General features: G+C 40.0%; 1 protein-coding gene across 2 annotated transcripts in view; it reads left to right on the top strand.

Annotated features, from left to right (window-relative positions):
- The window catches only part of NEXMIF (neurite extension and migration factor), a 500,288-nt gene that overhangs the window by 175,293 nt on the left and 301,350 nt on the right, over positions 1-23,645 (top strand). For both annotated transcript variants that reach the window (XR_016313910.1, XM_089685208.1), the window contains exon 2: positions 2,949-3,037. The gene's annotated coding sequence lies outside the window, so the exon portion shown is untranslated. The remainder of the gene's footprint in view (positions 1-2,948; positions 3,038-23,645) is intronic.

The raw sequence follows: 23,645 nt of genomic DNA, 5'->3' as shown, positions 1-23,645 counted from the left end.
ACACCTGCAGGTTTTTATTCCCGTCTGTGCCCCCGTTAGGGAGATTAACCCTCTCTGTTTGTCATGTTTACCATTATCATCAAAAGTGAAAGTAAAAGAAAACCCCACATTTTGGGTTGTCCCCAGAAAAAGAATATAGGGGAGATTTTCCAATAAGGACATTAGTCCTGGAGACCTGAGGGTTCCCAAGGAATTCCCTTAATTTGCAAGGATTTCTTCTCACTTCCTGTTTTGGCAAGTAAAGTGAAGGGAAATCTCCCCAATGGGAAGTGAAGGGAAATCTCCCCAATGGGACACCAATTGCATAAAAATAAACTGACAGAGGTTATAACCCTCCCTTACTCTATCCAAAATTATAGAGTAAAATCAGCTTGCTGTGGGGCACCCACTGCTCTGTGTGTCCATTCACACATGGAGCTGTGACTCAGCCCTGCCCCCTCTCTCTTCTCATTGGCTCACTGGCTCTGATTGACAGCAGTGGGAGCCAATGGCGAGAGAAGAGGGAGTCCCAGGATAGCCAAGACTCCAGTGCACATCGCTGGATCGATTAGTGGGAGGGGCTGGGGGTGATGCTGCACACAGAAGATTTTTTTACCTTCATGTATAGAATGCATGAAGATAAAAAACCTTGAGCCTTTACAACCACTTTAAGGCTAGCTACTATAGGCAAAGAGTGCTGTAGAGTGATCATAGTAGCTAAACAGTAGCAAGTGCAATGATGTAAGTCATTGTATAGTTTCCCAAGTATTTACAGAATCAGCATGCAGTTATCTTTGAGCAAGTGAAGTAGTCTAAGCTAAGATTCTATCCTTGCCTTATTATGGTCTCAGAGATCGTTATACCTTGGAATGGTCAGAGACATAGAACTGGTCAGTGGTTCAGAGCTTACAGTTTAAGACATTGATGTTGATTTATTAAAGGCCAATAGGCTGTTCATGGTGCAAGCGAAGCTGCACTTTGCAAGGGATTGAATGTGGTGAAATTTCACTTTGCAAAGAATACCCAATTGCATGCCTTAAAAGAAAAAAAAAAGCATTTTTGCTTGCACGTGATTGGATAATGGAAGTCATCAGAGCTCATTTACTAAGCTCTGGGAAAAAATCTCTTGCAAAGTGCAACATCCCTTGCAAAGTGAACTGTTTATTTGCTTGAAGTAAATTAACCCCCTGTGTATATTTGAGGAAGTTTTCCCAAATTATGTAAATTATGTACATGGCATACTGAGACCTTTGCCCCTGTAACAGAGTGACCTTCAGCTCATGCCTTGAGTAAATCTGCTACTTTTCAGACCAGATGTCAGCAGGGTTGCACTGTGTTGATACTGTTTTTGCCTGTGAGTTTGGCCAAGTACTTGCTGATACACAGTACCGATACCTTTGCAGTGCAATTTGAGCCTGTACAAAATAAATGAACTCAAATCGCACTGCAAAGAAACACATGCCATTTGAACAGGAATGCGGTGCAATTCCTGTTGGAATCACATGCGTCTTCCCTGTGGGTACGGTGCGATTTGCAGTGTGATTTGAGCCATTCATTTTGGCTCAAATTGCACCACACCCACAGGGAAACCGCATGTGATTCGGACAGGAATCACACCACACTCCTGTTCAAATCACATGTAATTCTTTGCAGTGTGATTTGAGCCCATTAATTTTGTATGAACTGAAATCTCACCACAAAGATATTGGTTTCAGGTATTGGAACCGATACTGGTATCAGCATTGGTGCAACCCTAGATGTCAGCACAAGTGATCACACACATATGTTTAATGCAAAGCAACTCTGCACTCAGGCCGCAGATCAGGACCTAAGGATCCACCTCATTTGAAAGGATTAAGGGCCAGGAAGTCATAGCTGGCTTTCTTCAAATGTTGATGCATTTGCAGTAACAACATAGCAGTCAAGTATGTTGTGATATAAAGTTCCCTTTATATAGCCACTAAAGTACTTGTGTTCAATTACTATAATGGAGCAGCAGAAATTCTCTTTTTTCACTGTGGTTGCCACATTATTAACCGCAATCAATTTGTTTTTAAATGCTATCATCTTCAGTACACATCAAATGTAGGACCTTATTTTGTTTACTGTGTTTTCAGACACATTTAATTATGCCAAGCATGTGGTCATTGTGGTCAGTTGCAAGTCACAGTGTGGGCATCATGAGGAAAGTACAGCTGCACTTTAGCCGCACATTGAAAATCATGTGCACAGTCTACAAATATAACCGTTTTCAGTCCCCCCTTAAAACGTTCATTAAAGCCATAAATGTGAATAAACAACTTTGCAATTGTTCTAGGCTGGCTTGAATGCAGTCACCTGTTATATCTGTATCATGTCACTGCCAAATCTACCAGTTCCATACTCACTAGACAGCACTCTCCTGACTCTTTCTTCCCTAAGATCTACAGTTTCATGGTAGTTGTAATTTTGTGCTGGGTCTATCATCACAGCTGGAAAGTGAATCTTCTCCCTCTCATTCCCAGAAGGTACCATTACACTTGAAAGGGTCATTTTCTGAATAAAGAAATATTTCAAGAAAGCATTTCAATAGCATGAATAAAATGAACAAATCATTCCATCTCAGTGAGATTCTCTGGGCTGGGATACCTGACCCACAGACTATTTCTCTGTGTGCTTCCCTGCAGAACACTTTGAATGGAGACCTGCCAGGACAATGACAGCCTCTCAATTAGATTGATTGATTGATAGCAGTTTGTAGAGTTTTTGCATATTAACTCCTGATCATCTGCACACTGTAGTACATCACTTCTGTATTATTCTGCCACAAGGCCAGAAACACGTTCTATTATAGAGGATAAAATGGGTAAACAAAAACATGTAGTTATGAAAGTATTTTCCTGTTTCTGTATATGTCACAATTAAATGTTCATAGTCATGTATCCACCCACAACAAACCTTGGTTACATTTAGCACCTTTGTCCTTACAGATCTATAGTCATAACTGCATGTGCAAAATTGGAAGATAAAGAGTGGATTATGGCTCAGTAGTGGCTTATTCATGAAAGAAATTCTACAGGTGAGTAAGACAGTCTATCTGTTTGTTGTGTCCTGTTTTGATTGTATTATTTACATTTGCTATTGATACTCCTAAGGCTGCTTTCACACTGAGCTGAGCATTTTTCAGGCGTTTTTGAGCATTTTATTGAGCAGATTTACAAATATTATAGGCATTTTTACAGCCGTTTTTTTTTATTTAGGCATTTTTGCTGTGGCCAATAGAAATAGATATAGCTGCTGTTTGAGCTGAAAATGCCTGAAAAAAATCACTCATTCCAACCGTTCTAAGCATTTTGTCCCCATAGACGTCAATGGAAAATGCTTGATCTGCCTGAAAAGTAGAGCAAGTAGTTTTTTGAGCAACAGGCATTTTGCTACAGCAACAGAGCACTCAGGTGTGAACAGGGGCCATTGGAAATAATGGGATTTTATTTGTTGAGCGTTTCTGACCGTCAATCTTAAAGCTGAAAAACATTCAACTGTGAACGGGTTCTAAAGGAAATGTATACCAAGAGCAATAAGTAAGCTGCCATTATTGATCTGATTCTGAAGATGTTGGTTGCTTGTTTGTGTTTGATATAAATACTTTCTTAAGATTTAAGGGGATACATCCAAGAGGTGCTGGGACTTCTAAATGTATTAATCCAAAATAAAAAATGGAAAAAAAGCCATACCAAGAGCTCGCTGGATTTAGTTAAGTGACAACCAGTAGAACTCAGGAATGTCACTCAAAGCTTAAACTAACAGGAGGAGTGCCAGACCAAATTTATAAGGACTTGTTGACATGGCCAGCAAGGTGGCAGCAAAAATATGTGGATGAGCCATGATTTTACCACCCCCAGACTTCCCACATAAAACACATCTTACAACCAAATAACAGGTGGGACTGCAACACAACTGTGAGCCAAATGCTTGGATCGAGGCATTAAAGAGTAGGTTATGTTCTTTAAATACAGTGATGTCTCTTCTCACCCTGTAAGCGCTTTCTGGAGCTGGTTATGTAAACATCATAAAGGGTGAAAAGATCATACTACAGACAGGTGTTTGCATCAAGCAAATGTGCATATTATAACTGAGTGAGGGAGGAATACCTGAACGCTAGCTTATCTGGAAAAAATAAAAAATATCCATCTTGTCCATTTGCATTGTAACCCAGGAGTGCTCAGTCAAGCTAATATGGCGAAGTCTGAAACAGGCTACAGGCAAGTTCCAGGCTAGTCTTTATTGGGTGTGCCTGGTATTAAAGGTATTCCCAGATCACTAGTCTAGGGAAACTGTTGTCACTATGACAGTGAGGTGAAATCAGAACCTAAATATCAGTAACCCCATAGGGGTTCTAAGTCTTCCCTATTCTTTCCAAACCAAAATCAGGTTTTGGCTGGACATACATTTTAAATCAAAGAGCAGGAGTGAGTGACATGGCACAAGTAGATGCTGCCTGTCCTGCTTTTCTAAGGGAGGATAATAAAATTCTGATGTCAGATTATGATTTATACAGTTTTTTAGTTTAAAAGAGAGGTATGGGTTTTTTTTAATTTAAATCATACTTACCTAGGTGGAGGCAGCATCTGTCCGATGCTGCATCTGTTTGAAGCTGCATCTGTCCCCTGTTGGCTCTAAGAGTGAGACCTGAGCGATCAGACACCACTGATTGCTCAGTTCTCCCTGCAGCTCTGAGCAGAGAGTGGTGACTGTCAGTCCAGTGTTCACTGGAGTGCAGGACTGTGGCAAGGGAGGGAGCGACTAGCTCAGGCTGTCAGCAGATCGCTAAAAAGCTGAGCTAGGTGCCGGTCCAGACACCTGGGTGGATCCCGACTTTAAAGTCAGCATCTTTCCTCAGCCTGGACCAGCTGAGTGACGTCAGCTGTCAGTGAACTTTGTCGGCTGAAAATGGGTCACAGGAGTACACAACAAACTTCACTTCTGTGATCCACAGGAGAAGTACAGCCAAACAAGATTTGGCTGTACATCTACTTTAAATAAGCAAAAAAACAATTAGCCAAAGGAACAAACAAATTTGGACAACTGTTATCCCAACAATGGGTAGAGTTTGGCAGAGTTGGACATGGTTCATCTTCCTATAGAGAAAGCCTCACTTTTTACAAATCACAGATGTGTCTGTCTGCCTATATATGTCAATGAATACCTGTCTGTGCCTATTCATACCACTCTGTATGTGTTTGCATGTGATTCTGTAAGCTAGCTTTGGTGTATTGTAAGCAATGATGCATGTCTTGCAATAAAGTATTAGGAATACTAGAATATATCTTAAAGTTTAGTGACCTGTATAAATATATTCAAACTTCAGTACATCTACAGTATATGGTTATAAAACCCTTTGATACATCTTAATATTCTAAATATAATTTAGAGTAGAGGGTACCATTTCACATTCATTATTGGTGTCTTCAGGAGTACCTGCAAGTGCCCTAAAGTGTTACTAAACCCACCACAGGAAAATCAGTCTGTATATGCATTAAAGCATGCTCGTTATACTCACTGTGGAACCTAAGGAGTTAATCTTCTGCACTGTGTAAAAAGGCCATTTGATCCTGTCTTCTCTGATCCTCCCTTTCTTCCACAGTCCCCAATCCATCTAATGATAGAACAGAGCTTATGGGTGCAAGCTTCACATGCTCAGTTTGGTGTATATTGCTAGAGAGTTTTTCTTTTCTTGGGAGAGTGCATGTGATCAGCATAGGGCCAATCAGTGCTGTCCAGACAGAGGGTCAGGGGTCCTGCAGCTTCATAGGACAATCAGTGGAGAATGAAAACTCCTCCTACAAGCTTTAACCAGTGCTCTGTTGGACAGTAATAGAAGTCACAAGACTGCTCTAGCTGCTGCTGAGAAAAGGTATTTAACAGTTTATATTTACTAAACTAATTGCATTTTCATGTACTGTGTATTGTGAGAGACCAGATATAGTGAATCCAGGGTCATGGGTTTAGTAACACTAGTTCCATCCTTTCACAAATAATAAAAAAAAAGATTTAGCAATATTTGAAATCTTTGATAGAAACAGCAGGAGTAGCTCCATTTAATCTAACTGAATAGGGGGCTATCTCCTATGTGCCAGTTCTGTCCCTTAAAGTGCCTCTACAGGTGATGTGGATTGATAAACACCATGGAAGGTTTATTGACTCAAGGTCTATTGTCAAGCATACTGCGGTGCCAGATGATATGAATAGATGTGTATTACCAGAAAATAAATCTTTTTGGGGTGAGAGTGAAAGAGCAGGAGAGCCATGATAGATTTTATTGATTAAGTGTCATAAAAGCCCAAATGCCTCAGAGCTAGCTAGATATTAACCTCTTAGCTGCCACTGATGTTGGATCTAAACAAACAACATTTAATTACTTGTAGGAAACACACAAAACTTGTACTTATTCAAGTACAAGGCACCTGCATGGAGCATTCTTATCTTAAGAAATCTGTAGCAGCTTTGTTAAAGCTGGTACTAATACTTTTTTCTGTTTTTGTTTCACAAAACATTTTGTTGAGTTTTACAGTTTTGTAGAAAGTACACAAATCTGCTGGCATATAAAAAACATAGTACCAGACGTAGGGATAAACATGATAGAAGCTGAAACACAGTAGCAGGTCCATCTAAACATCAGAACAGAACAATACACAAATGGGTAGAAGGATTGAATGAGTAGAAGGCGCACAAAGTTTGCCTTGGCGTAGCGTAAAAGTTAGAGAAAAAAAGGGGTTGCCTGAAGGAGAAGAGGGGGGGGGAGGTTTCCCTCGCGATCTAGTTTGCTGGACAACCCATCAGACCACCTGAGCAGTCAGATAGATGTAAACGGAACGGTCCAGCCCAGTTGATCTTTACAGGTAATCCACGGGTCCCAAATCGTTAGGTTTTCTCTCTTTTTGTGTTATTTAAAATTTTTTTACATGAATACACTTAACAAACGAATGAAGATGAGAGTAAATTTTGCTGCACATACAGTGGGAAAAATAATTGTTTGAACCCTGCAGATTTTGTAAGTTTGCCCACTTACAAAGAAACAAAGGGTCTATAATTTTTATCATAGGTGTATATTAAATGATAGAGAAAGAATATCAACCAAAACATCCAGAAAAAACACATGATACAAATGTTATAAATTGAGGTTCAGTTCAGGGAGTAAAATAAGTATTTGATCCCCTACCAGCCAACAATAATTCTCCCACAGACTAGCTATGTGCTTATGTGATACACAGATTAGTCCTGTCAACTTAAGAAGGTGCTCCTAACAACAACTCATTATGTGTATAAAAGACACTTGTCCACAGAATCTCTTTCTTCCATTCAAACCTCACTATCAAAATGGGCAAGACCAAAAATATGTCAAAGGACATCAAGGATAAGATTGTAGACCTGCACAAGGCTGGAATGGGCTATAAGACCATCAGCAAGAAGCTTGGTGTGAAGGAGACAACTGTTGGAACAATTATTTGCAAATGGAAGAAATACAAAAAAACACTGATCGCCCATGGTCTGGAGCTCCATAAAAGATTTCGCCTCATGGGGTAAGGATGATCATGAAAAAAGTGAGGGATCAGCCCAGAACTTCACAGGAGGAGGTAATGAATGATCTCAAGGCAGTTGGGACCAAAGTCACCAAACAAACCATTGGTAACACAATACATTGCCATGGATTGAAATTCTGCAGTGCAAGGTCCCCCTCTTCAAGAAGGCACATGTACAGGACCATCTGAAGTTTGCCAAGGAACATCTAAATTATTCAGAGAAGGATTGTTAGAAAGTACTGTGGTCAGATGAAACCAAAAATGAGCACTTTGGCATTAAATCGACTCGCCGTGTTTGGAGGAAGAAAAATGACCCTAAGAAAAGCAATGACTATGACCCTAAGAAGAGCATCCCTACAGTCAAACACAGAGATATAAACATTAGCTGTTTCTCTGCTAAAGTTACAGGCTGAATTTGCCACATTGAGGGGCCAATGGACAGGGGCCATGTATTGTAAAATCTTGGATGGCAACCCAGCATGAAAATTACCCAAAACATACCACGAAGGCAACAAAGGAGTTGCTCAAGAAGAAGCAGATTAAGGTCATGGAGTGGCCTAGCCAGTCTCCAGACCTTAATCCTATAGAAAATTTATGGAGGGAGCTGAAACTTCAAGTTGCAAAGTGATAGCCAAGAAACCTTAAGAATTAGAGAAGATCTGTAAAGAAGAGTGGACCAAAATCAATCCTGAGATGTAGTTGGTTACCAGGTTTGTACACAAGAAATGCCTTACCTCTGTGCTTGCCAACAAGGGTTTCTCCACTACTGTAAGTCATGTTTTGCTTGGGGATCAAATACTTATTTTACTCACTGAACTGAAACTCTGTTTATAACTTTTGTATTATGTGGTTTTTCTAGATTTTTAGTTGATATTCTGTCTCTATCATTTGAAATACACCTATGATAAAAAATATAGACCCTTAATTTCTTTGTAAATGGGCAAACTTACAAAATCTGCAGGCGATCAAATAATTATTTTCCCCACTGTACAGGGTAGCTATCATTTCTTTCTTACACCTCTAAAGTGGTAAATTTATTGGAAGGGTCCATAGAATAGTATGTTGCGTTCTCCTTTCCCAAACCCCTGAGTAGAGTTCTGCTTTATTTCAAGTTCCCCCACTGGTAACTAGCTATTCCTTTACAGTCGCACTCTGGGCTGATATAAAAAGAAAATTAATGCAATTATGTATGTATTAAAAGTAATTAAACATATTTTACATCCACTTAGTGTAAGTAATATATCTGCTAAGATGGTTTATTTTAAAGGTATGTGCATCTGAATGCCGACGGAGGCTCTAACATGTCCAACACAAATGTCCTTAAAAGTTGATTTTCGCCAAAAGTTGGCCAAAATCAAATTCTAACAGTATATAGTAAATGACTTGCCTGTCTCCTGTGTGGTTCCACAAACACATTGTCCTGGCACATAACGAGATAGGGTCTTTTATACTCACCTCCTCCTTGTACCTGGAGGTGCAGTGCAATAAAAAAAAACCCTCCTTGCTTCGCCTACTCTAGAGAATGGTATACAGGCATATTTAATGTTTTTAAAACATACCTAAAATGTAAAAGAACACTTAAAACACACACAAAAAATGCAGAGGCGTAAATGCAGTTGTAGGGAATGTCAATAACAGACATTAAATGCATACTATACTGAGGTGCATGCTCTATAAGCTGCTTTGGAAAACAGTATTTTAGTTAGTATGTCTATTTAAAGAGTTGACCTTGGGGATAAGAGCTATGGAGGATGAGCTAGTTCAAGAATGTAGTAAAATGAAAGTTGAACACTTCACTGAGGTTCCTGCATAATGCAGGCTGCATTAGCAATGTTTTGGTGCAAACAAAGGACAAATCCATAAAGACTGTGTCCTGTGAAGGGGAAGAAGGTTGATTGTCTTCAGACAGCAATAAAGTGTTCAATTAAATTAAGACAACAGTAGAAGAATGATAATGATCCATGTTGGTCTCTGATAAAGTCTCATTATATCATATTCAGCAGTGTGCGTCATAATTACATTGTAGCTTGAATGCAGTAGTTGGCAATGCTCTGACTGATACTGACCACAGTGCAACAGCAATTACTTATTTTTCCAGTGATGATGTGATTATCCTTTATATTTATATGTTCACACACCTATGCTTCATTGGTTATGAAAAACTAGATTGTCACTAGGAGAAACATGTCTAATATATAACAACATATTGCAAAGAATAATGTGCAGGAATTCACATCAACTCACCAATTAAAAGTGGAACTGAACTCAAAAAATGTTAATTGTGCTCCAGCAGTATCCTGGAAAATGTACCATTTTGTCTGGAATATTTTGAAAGAAAGCACTTTACTTGCTGGTATATGAGGGTCCCTAAACGCTCCTGTGTCTGCAGCCCCAAATCTGTATATCTGTGTGAGATCTAAGGCACAGCTGCCTCTGTCTGCTAGTCTCAAAGGATGGTAGGTTTATGTTGGGGAAAGATCAGCTTCAGGGAGACCACAGGCTCTACTTGTTGCTAATCCTTTGCCTTTTGCCTGCATTTTTTAAGCACAGCTTTCTGCAACAGAGTTCTGTTCCTTTCTAGGGGTTTCATTTCAAAATGTACAAATAAACTCTGTAATGCATATAGAAGCACACCATATGTGCTAATTCATTCAGTATTCCATCCAGATATCACTGTACTACATTAGTCATCCCCACCCAGTCTCTTTTGTTATTAAACTGGTGATTGAGAAGTGAGCTGCCTTAACCCAACACATGAAATGTGTGACATAACGTGCTTTAACACATCATATAAATGTACATGGGCCCATAATGTAGTTAGGTCAGACAGTGGCAAACTGCAGTGGCTTCGCTATGGGGGTGCGGACCGCAGCTGGGGGACACCTGCAAGAGTCCAACTCCCATGCATCCCTATAAGGGAGCCGGAAATATGGCAGTGCCCATGAAGCAGGGACAGGAGATGGAGACTCAGGGAGTGTGTGTGGAGAGAGTGTGATGAAGATTTTCACTGCTTGCATGCTGGTGATCAGAGAGAAGACCAGAGAGAGAGCAGCAGGTCAGTGTGTGTGCTGTGTACTTCCTCCTCTACCACCAGGGGGAGACATCCATCTCCTGCCCCACCTCCCTATCATGTCACTGAGACATGAGGCATTCCAAACATCTTCTACTGCACCCCTACATACTGACATGGTACATTTCATCAACCACACCCCTTACATACTGACATGGTATATTTCATCAACCACACCCCTTACATACTGACATGGTATATTTCATCAACCACACCCCTTACATACTGACATGGTATATTTCATCAACCACCACCCCCAACATGTTGACATCATAAATTCCATCCATCGTCAACTCCCCCCTCCCCAATATACTAACATGGTACATTCCATTCCTCATCCCCCCGCATACAAACATAGTACATGCCATTCATCACGGCCCCCCAAATACTAACATGGTACATTCCATGCAGAGCCGGGGGGTGAAGGTGACACCATGTTTTAACGTACCAGGTGACACCAACCCTAGTGATGCCACTGACAAGCTGACTTGGGTTCCTATGCATTGCACATAATTTTATAAAATATATACAATATATTATAATAACTTAACATAATCACTCCATATTTGCCCTGAATATCAATGAGCTGTGCTGTCATTCATTATGTTGTATGTAGCAAAGGGGTGGGCATATGCACATAGATAAGTGAAGTAGAGAAAATTGCTTTGCCATCAGACATTACCCCCCTAAAGGTGAATTTCCATCTGTCTGTGCAAAGCAATGAATCGGTGATCGTCTAAATTAGGGGTGCTCAATCTGTGGCCCACAGAGCCTTCTGATGTGACCCACAGCCTCAAACAGAAAACTGCATGCCGTTGGCAACCCGTTGATCATGATCTGAGCTTCCCATCCCGCCATCCCAGAGCATCAGAGTGCATGAAGCCTGAGATGGCGCCGGCAGCAGGCAGCCAAGGATGGAGCAGGGGCTACACAGGCTGATGCTTCCTCTGTAGCACAGGCTCCTGTCTCAGGCAGAATGATACCAAGTGCACGTCACCTGGGACCTTTCTAGCAGTGTATTAAACAACCCATACACTTCGCTTTTGCAATGGGCATATTAGCACCTATAAAAGGGTTAACGACTATTAGGCTGCTTTTGCACTGGTCCACAGGTGCAGGCTGCAGCGCAGTGCACCTATGCCTTTCCTGTGGGATAGCTTCACTGGGCCATTGACTTCTATTATGTCCTGCGGGTTAAGTGTGCTTTCAGAAAGTGCATCACACCTGCGAGATATAATAGAAATCTATAGCAACGCGCAGGTAACGTGCAGGAAAGCCGCAGGTGCACTGCACCTCAGTGTGAAAGCGGCCTTATAGGAGGGCAGGACAGTAAGGGATTGTTTACATTTGCGGTTTGGGGGCGGTAAAGCAAATGTAGTTGAGAGCTGCTTTTAGCAAACACCCTCCCGAACCATGCTCCGGGGGGTTCAAGCAGCATCCCTATCACATTCTCTTTCACACTTGGACAGGAGGGGTGGCAGGGGGTGGCATATATAGGAACCAATCCTGTCCATTTTCCTCCTGCAACAGTTGACTGTAGGAGGAAAATGTTCATTATACTATACAAAAAAAAAATTTTAAATTGTGAACCATTTCATTTCACTGTGGCCCTAGACTGGTTACCAAATGACTGAAGTGGCCCTTGCTCTTCAAACGGTTGAGCACCCCTGGTCCAAATCAAAGCCGAAATCCATAGTTGCAAGCTTAGGGTGCATTTACACCTCTGTATTTATGTGTGGAGGAAGAGTGTGCAAAAAAAACCCTGCTTGCTGCACCTACCATAAAGAATGGTGCTAAAGCATGTTGCCTTCAAAACTTGCCCGAAATACAATAAAGGCACATAAAACATACAACAATGCACCATACCACAGAGGTGTTAATACAGACTTGTCAGATTTTATTGCTGTCTGTGTCCATGTTAGGGAGGTTCGCTCTCTCCATTTGTTTTGTTTACTGTTATCATCAATAGTAAAAGAAAATCCCAATTTTGGGTTGATATCAGAATACTAATAGAGGGGAAATCTTCCAATGGTAATAATAGCTCTGGTGACACTCTGGGATTCATTTTGTAGGGAGTTGGCTATGGGACATGAAGTTAAGGGAAATCTTCTGAATGGGATGCAGATGGAAAAAAAACTGATGGGGTTATAACCCTTAATAAATTATAAATAGGCCACCTAAATAAATAACGCCCCACAGAGTAAAATTCAAAACATTCAAAAATAAAAAACATTAATCAAAGTCCAAAAATTATAAAAAAAAAAACACACAAGTGTCCTTCAAAAAAGTCATAAAGGTGATTTCACAGAAATGTCCAAATATCAGAGCCTCCCAAAGGCTTTCATGACCAATGTCACCTCAAAAAGAAAGAAATCATACATAGTGCATTATCCTTTTAAATAAATTCTACAAAAACAAAAACAATGTGTGAATTCACTGCACTGTGTAACACACACGTGACCTACTTTTAAATGAGAAAAGTATAACGTGTGCAAAACGTGTTGGTGAACCACTCACAGTGCCACAAAAACAAGTGTCAAACCAGTGTACACTTCTAATAAAGTAAGGAGTGAATACCCTTACCAAAAGCACAATATTAATCTTGCCTTAATGCCATCCATATATACTGCAATGATAAGATAGCCCTCCTGGAGAGATCTTTAAGGATGCCAAACTCCCTTGATATCATCTGGGTTACTCAGCGTTAACACTCCATATTCCTCCTCACATCATGCGCCACCAAGATGCCAATATATGAAGAGTAAGATAGTATAATATCGCCAAAACACCTTAAAATATACTCTATTATAATGCCCACATTATCACAGTCTTTAACATTGCCCTAAAATCCACATTCCAAAGAATTATAAGAGGTTATAACCCTCTCTTATGAATAATAGAAAAAAATGTACACCTCCTATGGAGGATGGACTCATTTAAGGATGTAGTAAATTAAAGACTGACTACTTTACTAAGGTTCCTGCACTTGTAAAACGAGCAAAAACGTTTGGTGCATCATGGGAGCAGTGCTCTTTCTTCTTGGTTCAGACCTCTTAATTTGCTTGCGTCTTTTAAGGTTATTTTGTGGTATAATCCAAGGAAGCAACAAAAACTCTGTCGTTTAATATTATTTGGTTTCCTAAACAGGCTGCAACTGCAGGAAAAGCAATTCATAGCATACAAGGTATCACAAAATATTCATATAATGTACATCTGCCCAAACTATCTAGTTTTCCCATCAAATTAGTATGGACAATATGTATACTAAGCAGCTACTTGGTTCTTGATGGAATCTTCTTACGGTTCCTTCCTTCTCAATCCTGCAAACAACTGATTCTTCTCCGAAGTCTCCAGAACAACTGTTACTCCTTTGTTCCTGAGCACATAGGTTGTTTAAAGTCCTTTTCCCTCCCCTCACTTCCTACTATCTCATTTCCTGTCCAGAGCTTCACAAACCAGTCCAACGAGTTAATTTGCATATCTGTGGGGGAGACCTAGGTTGTAATAATTCCGTGACACTAAAAACAGGGACCCCCTTTTCTGCAGTCCTCCGCCAGTGCTCTTGGCTCCCGCTCTTTTGTGTGTGCCTACATAGCAAGTTGTGTGGATGAACTCTCGAACCCTGATGTGTGCATTCATAAACACACACAGAGGTAGCTCAGAGACCCCATTGAGAGACAAAGGAAGTCTTAAAGCGAAACTAAACTGTATCTGAGCACCACAAACTGAAAATGTTACATTATTCATTTTTAATATTCAAAGCAAACTCTCCCATGCATGCATATCTCCATGCTTTAACTGTTTCCACGCCGCCCCATATACTGCTACAGGGCGGCATGGGTGCACAAAATCACGTATATATTTTGCAGTTCCGGGTAGGGGAAGCCTACCATTTGCTATTCGCAGTCACAGCTGTCAATCACTGTGTCCCGGCCAGTGATTACTCGCTGGCATCTGGTGATCGCTGAGTATCTCTGACAGGGGAGAGACCTGTGTATAAACAATGCAGATCTCTCCCCTGTCAGCAATCATGTGTAAAAAAAAATACTGATCACTTCCCCAGAGTAGTACAATGTTACTATGGTAACATCATACTGCTCTGGTCACACTGCGTTATGAAGAAAAATGTAATAAAAAAAATAAAAAATAATAATACAATTATTTTTTTTTGTACTGTCACCAGTCAGTAGGGACACTGATCACCGCCGCACCAGTTATATGATGATGCTGTACTGCACTGGTGACAGTATGTAAAAAAAAAATTGTGAATTTTTTTTTTCTTAATTTGTTCATTTTCCAAAATATTATGACAAAAGGTTACAACTTCAAAAAACTCACCATGCCTCTTACTAAATACCTCAGACTGTCTACTTTGCAAAACAGTGGTCATTTGGGGGATATCTGTACTGTCCTGACATTTTTGGGTCTCAAGAAATTAGATTGGCTGTCAGTAATTCAGGATTGATCAATTTTCAGATATACACCATAGTTTGTGGACTCTATAGGTTTCCTACAGACTAAATAATAAGTACTGATTTGTGTTATTTTCACCTAAGAAATGTAGCAGAATACATCTTGGCCTAAATTTATGAAGAGCAATTATTGATTTGCAAAATTTTATGACAGAAAGAAAGAAAAGGTGGGTTTTTTTTTAATTTTTGGTATTTTTTCATTAATATAGCAAATAATAAAAAAACCCAGTAGTGGCTAAATACTACCAAAAGAAAGCTCTAGTTGTGTGAACAAAATTATAAAAATGTAGTTATGGTACAGCGTTGCATGACCGCACAATTGCATTTCAAAGTGCGAGAGCGCTGAAAGCTAAAAATTGGCCAGGGCAGGAAGGGGGTAAATGTGCCCAGTATTCAAGTGGTTAACACTTCCTATGTCCTTAGGCCAGGGTTTCTCAACCAGGGTTCCTCCAGAGGTTGCCAGGGGTTCCTTGAGCAATCAGCAATTTTTACCTCTCAGGTAAGTTCCCACTGACACCATTGATCTTTTTAGCTATCTGTAAAGGGGATCATTCTTACTTCCGACTATCACACTAATGTATCATGAATTGTAGATAAAGTACTTTTTAACAGGGGTTCCCTGAGATGGGAAATGTCAAGGGTTCCTCTGCCTTGAAAAGGTTGAGAAAGGCTGCCTTATGTGAATGAAAAAGAAATAAAAACTGTTATGTGACCTGTCCCTTAGCAGAGCTAATGGAAAACAGCACACCAATCATACCCTTTCCCATCAAATTTTTGTGGTTTTAGAAGCAGTCACCTACAGAAAATGATTAGGTATAAAACCCCCCCAAAAATATATATAATACATTGCAGCTTACCAATCCTTAAATGTGGTAGCTGCATTTGTTTTCTACCTACTGATCTGACTGGTAACACACTTCCTGTCTTGGTTGGTTCCTCTATCTCTGGAGAAGCAATAACACATAAGCTGTCACATTATAATCAGTTGCTGAACACACAAAACAGTTTTTCCTTTTGGGATAAAGTCTTTAACTAAATGAATAAAAGCTGCCCATTGCAAGTGATCCTGTCAATATTAAACTGGAACTAAAGAGATCAATACTTACCTTTCCTCCAGTAGTCCCCATCCCAGAACCTTCTTCTGCGTGCTGGTCTTCTGCCATGTTCATTGGTTGGCACGGGATGACATCACGCCTGCACATGTGCAGGAGCCAGTCATCCTGGCACACAGGGATCAGGTTAGTGCATGCACAGCTCAGTTCACATGCCGGAGACCACTAAGAACAGGCAGGTAGGTGTATTTTATTGCAGAAGAGATGTCTGTTTCTTCTGCAGTAAAGAGCCTGCCTGCTCACAGTGCATACCAGCGGGACTTTAGTTCCACTTTAAGGCCTCTTGCACATGGTACTGATGTTTGAGCATGTACTTTTTGGCCTTTTTGTTTGCGCATATTTGCAAATATTTATGTGCGTATTCACATGCATTTGCGTGCACAATATATTCTTAGGGAAAATTCATTAATATTTTTGCTCATATGCACATATTTGCCCGCATTCATGCGTATTTGTGCGCAAATGAGCTAACACGATGTAAATTACTGACCAAATATGCAGATTTTTCTGTATTTTTTTTGTCCCTATTGTTTTTAATTAAGAATACATGGCGCTTCCTTATGCGCCTATGTGCAAAGGCGCATTGTAAATAATGGGCTACATTTTACCTCAGTAAAAAAAAATGCTGTACTGAGGTTTTTCAAACTGCAGTGTGCAAGAGGCCTGTGTTAATCCTCTAACTTCCACTTTTGCTTGGTCTGTTGAAAGAAGTTGAAAAATACCAGAATTACTGACAGGATCAAGAGGTGAACGAAAAAAAAAGTAACAAGAGGACTCAGAAAAACCAAGACTGTTTTGTTAGTGCTAGTGACAGACTGCATCATTTATGTATTTTTTATTTTGTCTGCCCTGTAATGCCATAGAATGGACATTAGGGTTGATTTACTAAAACTGGAGAATGCAAAATCTGGTGCAACTCTGCATAGAAATCAATCATCTTCAAGGTTTTATTGACAAAGCTTCACTGAACAAGCTGAAGTTAGAAATCTCCCCCATTGTTCAGACATAGACAATTGATTAATGTCCAGGGTTTCTTTTGCCTCAAACTCCCTGGTAGAGAGCCCAGTGCTTGTTTTTCTGATACAGATGTAGCATGTACTCTAACTACAATGCTACTTGCATGCTAATCATGTTCATTGAAGACTGTACTTGAATCCAGCCGTTGCTTTAATACATATTTGCAAGCATTAGGCTTGGAGACTCAGATAAGGAGCTTGCTGACTCCTGTATTTTATTCTTGTAATATACTCTAAATTTGATCAGCTACCAACTGAGACAGAACCATGGAAACCTCACAGCTTGATTTTATTTATCAGACCACTGTAATTGAAAAAAGAAAGATTCTGTTTTTTCTTTTTTTTTTCCTTGTGACTTGTGATAAGTCACTTCTAAATATGATGTATTTACCAAGAGTCTTCAGACCCAGCAATTCGTATTGTTGTGTATACGCTGTTGGCATCTTCCCAATTGAGCAGCTTTATCAATTTTCCGTATTTTGTTGGTCAGTTTTCAGTTTCACATTAATGTGCTGTATAGCGCCTGCCCATTTTTTCAAATAGATATGAGCTTACTCAGTGGCTCACACTTTACACGTATACAAATATAGCTTGCATCTGATTAAAAATTGTCTTGTTGTCAAACTATTATGGAGCTGCTGGATAAATTTAGAAGGGCAATTAGTAATGCAGGTCTGATCTAACATCCCTCTGGGACCTTGAGCCACTGCAGATATGATTGCTTAGCCTGGGTAAGTGCTTCTGGCAATTTCAGGGAAAGAAGAATAGCAGCTCTGGTTGGTACCATTGGCGCTCTTTGCCACAAGGCCAGTGGAGAAGTCTTTTGCTGGTCCCATAGAGATGGCCATGAGATCAATATACCTCCCCCCTCTTCAAGATACACTTCCGCTGTAGCACCATTCAATTTTTTTCTCACTTTTCTGCAATTCTACCTGTATTGCCTTGCTTTTCAGTATTTGTATAGCCCTAGTTCATAGAAATGCAGTACAGCTTGTTTACTGGACTTTGTATTATACAATTTCTAAGCCTATCACAGTCTAAATATGAACAGTGAAGCATGATAAAGAGTAATTTGCAGTACAGAATTATATGACAACAGGCTATAGTACCCCCAAATGTGTATGAGAATCTCACTAAATCGGACTGCAATTTAGTGTGCCAAAAATTCAGCAATTCTTAGGTAATACTAGCTGGTCACTGCTATAGCTCATATTTCAAACTTCTGGTTTAAGTATTTGGCATTCTGACACATGACTGCAATCATGGCTCATTTACAATGGTTACATTGCCTTATGATTGATGCAGAACGTTGTGCAAAGTCTAACAACTAATAACAAGCTACGAGAAATCACCCATTATCATGTAGCTACTGTATAATCTTAAAAATTAAACTTAGCTTAAATTGCACCTGGACAAATCAACAGATGTACTTATGCCTAGCCCCAGCATCTGCTTATACTTACCTTCCCTTCTTTTTCCCACCAGTATAAACAGAAAGCAAAGTCATCAACTCTGTGCTTCTGTGTATAGTTAAGTATTTAACTGGTTACAAAGTCTCCCATGTGACAGCGCTGGTATGCAGAGCTAACGCATGCAGGTTTGGGAGGAGTCCTTAGCCAAGTGTAAGCTCAAAGTCATGACTTGGAGCTTACACAAGGTTTCTTCTCTATGCTCCCATGGATGAACAATTTGACTGGGAATGAAATGGGTGGTGAGTATAAGCAGCTGTAAGGGTTGACATTGAAGCAGAACTACAGAGAACTACAAACCAAAAGCACTATTTATTTCATTTTTAATTTTTAAAGTAAACTCCCCCATCCATTCATGTCTCCATGCTTTATTTTGCTGAGAAATCACTTATAAAAACACCCCCTAGCATTTGTGGCAGTAACCATCTTTAATAAAGTCAGATGATTCATGTCACATTTACTTCATGGAATCCATCTACCCATAGCTCAGCCATGAAGGCAGAAGGGTGTGCTTAGCTGAGAATACCCCTCTTCCCCTCCTGAAGTGTCTCCTGTGGATGTATGACATAATTTTCCTAGGCATGGAAACCAGGAAGTAACTGAAGAAATGTAAAAAAAAGTTTAACACAAGTAAATATGATATACTTTCCTATCTTATTTACTAATGCTAGCAGCATAAGGATTAAAAAACGTCAATGGTGATTGAGAGAGTGAAGTTATGTTTTAAAATTGATTTGTCTAACCTGGGCAAAGCCAGGTTATGCCTAAGGGGTGTAAAATATAATGTTTCTGTCTTAAGTACATCTTCATTTCTACAAATGAAGCCCCTATTTAGAAACCTGCCTAGGACTCGCATGTCTCATTAAATTGTATAGGACACAGCTCACTCACAAAGAAATGATCAGTCTAAAAATCGAATGGTAGGTGTATTATAACACTGAGACACAGAATAGCAACAAAAAATTAAAAAGAAATGCATGTCTAACAAATTTTGCACTGTTTTGTTGCATGTTCATGAGGGAAATAAGTATTTGATCCCCTTCACAAAACATGACTTAGTACTTGGTGGCAAATCCCTTGTTGGCAATCACAGAGGTCAGACGTTTCCTGGAGTTGGCCACCAGGTTTGCACACATCTCAGGAGGGATTTTGGCCCACTCCTCTTGGCAGATCCTCTCCAAGTCATTAATGTTTGGTGGCTGACATTTGGCAACTCGAACTTGCAGCTCCCTCCACAGATTTTCAATCGGATTAAGGTCTGGACACTGGCTAGGCCACTCCAGGATCTTAATGTGCTTCGTCTTGAGCCACTCCTTTGTTGCCTTGGCTGTGTGTTTTGAGTCATTGTCATGCTGGAACACCCATCCACGATCCATTTTCAATGCCCTGGGTGACGGAAGAAGGTTCTCACCCCAGATTTGATGGTACATTGCCCCGTCCATCGTCCCTTTGATGCGATGCAGTTGTCCTGTCCCCTTAGCAGAAAAACACCCCCAAAGCAGAATGTTTCCACCATCATGTTTGACAGTTGGGATGGTGTTCTTGGGGTCATAGGCAGCATTCCTCCTCCTCCAAACACGGCGAGTTGAGTTGATGCCAAAGAGCTAAATTTTGGTCTCATCTGACCACAACACTTTCAACCAGTCCTCCTCTGCATCATTCAGATGTTCAGTGGCAAACTTCAGACGGCCTAGACATGTGCTTTCTTGAGCAGAGGGACCTTGTGGGCACTGCAGGATTTCAATCCTTGTTGGCGTAGTGTGGTACCAATTGTTTTCTTGGTGACTGCAGACCCAGCTGCCTGGAGATTGACAAGATCCTCACATTTAGTTCTAGGATGGTTCCTCACTGTTCTCATGATCATTAACACTCCACGAGGTGAGATCTCGCATGGTGCACCAGACCCAGGGAGACTGACCGTGGTTTTGTGTTTCTTCCATTTGCAAATGATTGCACCAACTGTTGTCACCTTCTCACCAAGCTGCTCGGCAATAGTTTTGTAGCCCAGTCCATCCTTGTATAGGTCTACAATCTTATCCCTGACATCCTTGGACAGCTCTTTGGTCTTTGCCATGGTGGAGAGTTTGGAATCTGATTGTTTGATTGCTCCTGTGGACAGGTGTCTTTTATACAGGTAACAAAATGAGATTATCAGCACTCCCTTTAAGAGACTGCTTCTAATATCAGCTTGTTACCTGTATGAGAGACACCTGGTAGCCAGAAATCCTGCTGAGTAATAGGGGATCAAATACTTATTTCCCTCACAAACATGCAAATCAGTGTATTATTTGTTAGACATGCATTACTTTTGAATTTTGTGTTGCTATTCTGTCTCTCAGTGTTACAATACACCTACCTTTCGATTTTTAGACTGATCATTTCTTTGTGAGTGGGCAAACATTCAAAATCAGCAGGGGATCAAATACTTATTTCCTTCACTGTATATGTTCTAGCTAGCAAAATACTTTAAAAATAAATGAATATACTCATAAAGAGGTAAGTGTATTTTATATAAGTAAGCTCTGCCTGTTAATCACCATGCTTTGAAAAACCATGTGTTTTTGCTCCTAATGAAGGAATAATTGCATAGAGGGGCTCGTAATCAGACCTTTAGACACATTTATTCGCTATGAAATAAAAAGCACAGCTGCATATACATTTTTTTCTGTTTCACCTTATCATTAACCCCACTGAAACTGGAGGGGCCTGGTAGACCCCCTGTACAATTTTAAGCAAGGTTTTCTTTGGGTCAGCAGTCTCTTAAGGTAAGTAGCATCACCCTTCTGTTGCAGCACAGCTTCACACAATTTAAAATTAGCCTTTCATCCAGTGATTTATGGAGACAGGTGTGCAGAGCGGAAAACAATGATCTGTATGTTACTGAAGCAAATTGCTATCAAATGACTACACAACAAAAAATGAGTTTCCTACTGTAGTGATTTGCCACTGCTTGGAGCTTACAGAAAAAAGGCAGGAGAAAAATTAGGAATGTCATATAAAACATTGTGGATGAGAATATGATCATTTGATCTAATTAGCGCTGTCAGCAGAACCAGCAACTGTAACATTCTTGGCACTTTTTGGAAAGTGTAGTGTTGTCTTCTTATACTAATAAAATGGTTGTTTGAACTATTTTTTGTGCATGATCACCTGCCTAATTCTACTTCAGTCAGTGAAATACATTTCACTAGAGTGTCTCTTCAATAGCTAAACAAAAGAACTTTGTTTCTAGTCCAGGATCATATTTCTTCCATCACGTCATTTGCCAAGGTGAACCTTTTATCATTTTGCAGTACAGAAAGTCCACAAAGTTGTTCTTTCTAGCCATTACAAAGGTGATACACAACTAGACATGTGCGATTTGTTTTTCGTTTTGATTCGTTTTTCAGATGAAAATGGACACAGAAATGAATGTCAACGAATGCAAAAAAAAAGTTATAACAAAATTAACTAATGCATTCGTTTCATCTGGATGACTTCACATGATGCAATAGTAGTTTGTATCCATGGGGAAATGAATTAAATTTTCAAATTTGTTCTATAATTCAGATTCAGATAATAGGTGGACCCATATTTCATTCCATTCGTTAATGGAATGACTAGTATTCCAAACTAGTATTATCAAACTTGTATTATCTAAACTAGTATTCATAACTAGTATTCCAAAAGGAGGTGGCCACCATATATTTCTTTTAGTGTGCTGAAAAATTTCCTGCAGCCAATCATGGTACATAGCTGTGTCATTTTTGGACATAGTGTGCCAGCAGTATACAAATGTGAACTGGCACATGATGCCAGTCGATATTGTCCAATCAGCTCAAACCATTTCTCTTGGGTTGGACTAGTGTCTGAAAAAGTCAATTTGAATCCATCCAATTTGATAATATATAGAATATATAGCAATCTCCCAGAACAACTACATTTTTTTCAAATTCACTCAGGCCAATAAATATATGAAATGAATGCTGAAGTTACGAAACGAATCCTGAAAATGAATGTAATTTCCTGCTTGTGCGATTGGCTCACTGATTTTCCCTGAAGTCTGTACTAAGATACAAGTCCGATTTTGGGCATCCTATGCAACAAAAATGCCATTTTGGTGAGATACTCCCAAAGGTAAATTACATCGAAAGGGATGCAAACCATTCACTTTCTTCATTAGAATCCTGCAAGTGCAGCAGCTGATTGTTAATTATAAATTTACTGCCATTTACATTCACTTTGTACATGGACACAGACAAACAACTATTTTTTCAGAATAACAAAAGGTAGAAATCTACCACGAGGTTTGTTAAAACCCTATCAATGCATACAGATCACCCAGAGGGGAATTGTTTTTTCCGCAACAAAAGTGGAGTTACTCTTTAAGAACGTTCTTTCTACTGATCCTCATTGTAACATTGTACTTCTGACTAATATAAGGGGGAACCTTTCTCAATCACCATATATGAAAGGGGGCCTTCTATCATTGACAATAAATGTAAAGGGGCTCTTCTGCCACTGACTATAAATGAAAGATGGCAAATCTCCCATTCACCATCAATAAAAAAGGGATCATTTTCAAATGGCCAACAATGTAAAGGGGAGCTTCTCCACTGGACTCCACTTTAAAGGAATACTTCCCCACTGACCACCAATGTACGGGGGCCCTTTTACACTAACCTCCAAATAAGGGGTCGCCCTCCACTGACCACCAATGTAAGAGGGCACTTCTCCACTGACCACCAGCGTAAGAGATCTCTTCTTTACTGACTACCTATGTATGGCAGCAATGTGAGGGTGCACCTCTCAGTTGACCATCAATGTACGAGGACCTTTTTCTACTAACCTCCGATATAAGGGGGCACCCACCACTGACCACCAATGTAAGAGGGCACTTCTTTCCTGACCACCAGTTGAAGGGATCTTTTCTTTACTGACCACCAGTATAAGGCAGCAATCTGAGGGGGTACCACTCAGTTGACCATC

The sequence above is a fragment of the Staurois parvus genome, unplaced genomic scaffold (genome assembly GCF_062004578.1).
Source record: "Staurois parvus isolate SC_StPar_1 unplaced genomic scaffold, SC_StPar_1.0 ptg000365l, whole genome shotgun sequence".
Classification (NCBI taxonomy): domain Eukaryota; kingdom Metazoa; phylum Chordata; class Amphibia; order Anura; family Ranidae; genus Staurois; species Staurois parvus.
The sequence above is the reverse complement of the archived record's forward strand: the minus strand, read 5'-3'. Positions and strand labels throughout refer to the sequence as shown.